Source organism: Populus euphratica, unplaced genomic scaffold (genome assembly GCF_000495115.2).
Source record: "Populus euphratica unplaced genomic scaffold, PopEup_1.0 scaffold1234.1, whole genome shotgun sequence".
NCBI lineage: Eukaryota > Viridiplantae > Streptophyta > Magnoliopsida > Malpighiales > Salicaceae > Populus > Populus euphratica.
The window spans coordinates 57,063-60,254 of NW_011501094.1; positions in this window are offsets into that span (position 1 = coordinate 57,063).

The following is a 3,192-nucleotide window of genomic DNA, read 5'->3' on the forward strand; positions in this document are numbered from 1 at the left end:
TTTCATTTATGTGATAGGCCTTCATTAAAAATAGACATTTACCACAATTTATAGGTATCTTATATTATTAGATACATTATTATAAAACATATTTTAGTTAAGGAGTTATTGATACTTCAAGTGCAAAATGATGATATAAAACCATGATAAAAATGCACTTTTAAATACTAATCAGCTTCTTATAGTATTCTTGTTTTGTTTCAAAATAAGGTAGGCAAGAGTTTTGCATATGTGTAAACTATCAAATTAACAATATATATATACATCCTTTGATTCAAGACATGACAGGCAAATTATATGGGGTTTTCATCTTTACAAAGCTAGACTTGCAATCCAAGTATTGGAAAATTAGAATTGCTAAAGGGGATGGACACAAAATAACATGTGTAATAAGGTATGATGCATATAAACTCTTGGTTATGTCATTTGGCTTAATAAATGCTCTAGCAACACTTTGATACATAGCTTAACAAAATTATGTGAAAAGAAGACTTACTTCATTTGGCTTAATAGAATTGTGTGGTCAAACTAATTAGTGGAAGATTTGGCATTTGGTTGTTCTATTTTAGTGGAGGGAGAATCTAAGGATTTTATACATCTTAATGATGGACTATTCTAAGTGATGGAAGCAAAATTTAGTGGTTAAGTCAAGAGACTTGGTCATATGGCTAGACTATTCAGAGAAGATGTTGATTAGCCAAATTGTTTAGGATAAAGGCAGTATTAATGTCTTTAGAGGGAATCTTGGTGATGGACAATACGGGTAAAGAAGATAGAATTAAGAAATAGATCACGTAAGAATTAGTTAAAAAAAGAAATCCTTATGGTTGAGGAGGTTGCTTGGCCAACTGCTTTGGGTAGGGCATAATACACTTCAATGTTGAGATAGATTGGGGTGATAGAAGCAGAATATGTATGGTATGCATCTTAGCAAATGAATGGGCTTAGATAAAGAAAATAATGTTTTGGGGATTTAAAGTATCTTAATGATGGCTTGTGTAGGATGAAGAATTCAATAACCAAGTCACAAAGAATTTAGTTAAGGAATATATGGGGGATTGGTTTGGTATGCTATATTAGTGAGAAGGTAGAATAGATATATAAGCATCTCCAATTAACAGATATATTGGGATGAGAATTCATTGCACCTTGACAATAGGGACTATTTAGGGTGAAAAATTCAGCAACCAAGTTAAGGATTTAGTTGAAGAACCAAACAAATCGATGAAGATGGTTTGATGTGCTACCTTGGTGGGGGGAGGAAATGACGTTGAGGATTTTAAGAGTTCTGCACTTTGATAATGAGACTATTCAGTGTGGAGAATTTTCTGTAACCGAGTAAGGGGCTTGGTTAAGGAGTCAAACAAATCAATAAGGATTGTTTGGCATATTATCTTGGTGGGAGGCTGTGGAGAATTATGGCTATTCTATTAATTGTGAAGATGAATGGATCATAGTGATGGAAGTAAAATGACATGCCTTTATTAGGTTATCATATCGAGAATTTTTTATGGCTGAAACTTATGACATAGGTTGGACAACAAAGCTAGTGTGTCAATAAAATTTTGTGATTGATAAGGAAGTGTATTGGGTACAGTAATAGTGTATGAAAACCAGATTAGACAGATTTGATACTAGGATGCTATGTGTGTATGCTTGAACAGGGCTGAGACTTACCGAAGAACTTTGACACAAGATATGTTGATCACCAAAACATAGTTGCTCATTTTTATACTTGCAACTTATATGTAAGGTAGTTGAAATAGTTCGTTAAATTTATAAGGTTTATTTGATTCTTCAAGGTGGGTTTTATGTGGTGTTGCTCACTGGAAAAATGGGATATCTGGGACACTATGGGAAGCATATAAATTTCATGAAAATAGCTTATGAGTGAATGAACTTAGAATGTGGGATTACCAAGGAGATAAGTATTATTATACATGACTAATAAGAGTCATATATGATTTTAGCAGGCATGGGTAGGTAATAGTATGGTGTTGTAATTAGGGTTTATCAAATATGGAGATCAATGAATTGGTCTTCGATACTTTAAGATGGTTTTAAAGTTTGATTTGACTCGGTTGAGAGACAAACAGGGCTTTAAAGAAGAATATAGTCACGAGTTGGTTCATAAACTAGTTGACGATGTGACTATCAAAGTTTCCCAGGCATCTTAGATTTGATTGGTAAAATTATGTTTGGATATAAGCTAGACTTAGAGGTTTTGTGAGGGTGACATGGAATTGTGATAGTAGGCAAACTTGGTGTAGAGGTATTTCTGGCGAGGGAGGTTTGTAATGAGGTTAAATTCATCAAGGGTGCACTAATAAAAATAATGTTAGAATAAGATAGTGGTACAATGTCAAGATTGATAACATTGATGAAATCGACAGAGTCAACATAATCAGCAGCAGGGGTTGACAACAAGTCTAGAGATAAATAGTATAAGACTTGATGAAAAACACTATTAAAATGGATGGAAACATGCATAGACAGTGACAACATGCGTGGGTGGTGGTAGATTCAGCAATAATGTACATCTAACAATTTAACAGGACATAAGTTGGTGTTCGACATGAACTCAAACTTGGATGATGGACAATTCAAAACATGTTGAGGCATAATAGAATTGGCAGAAAAGGTGTTGGTAGTTTAACAATTGGTTTGTGTGAGACAAGTTAAGGGATTTGTGGCAATTTGTGATAGGTTTTAGTAGTTTCTTGTAAGGTAAAAAAAATAGCTAGAATTGAGGGACATGTGTTATGAAATGTGCTCAAACTTGGTGACAAATTCCTATTGTGACTTCCATTATGCTTTGTAATATGTAGGTTGTAAGTATTATTGTGTAGCATGTAATGTAAGTTATGTAGATAGGCAAAACCATTATGCATAACATACACATTAATGAACTTATGTATATCCTTTTGAGTTAATGAAATGTTGAGATTTGATTCTATAATAACTTATGTGTTTATATATGTTGCATCCTTTCTACTTGTGTGTTCCATATGTCTTATAGCAAGGAAGAGTGCGAGGAAACCTCTTGGTGATAGGAAACACTTAGTTGCTAAACAAACACGTATGGATCAATAGAGGGAAGGCTAACTCTGGCTTGAGGCTGGAAATTTTTTACAAGAAAAATCTAACCCCATGTGGTATTGGTGTGATTGGTTCTAAGATTGTGCACCTAAA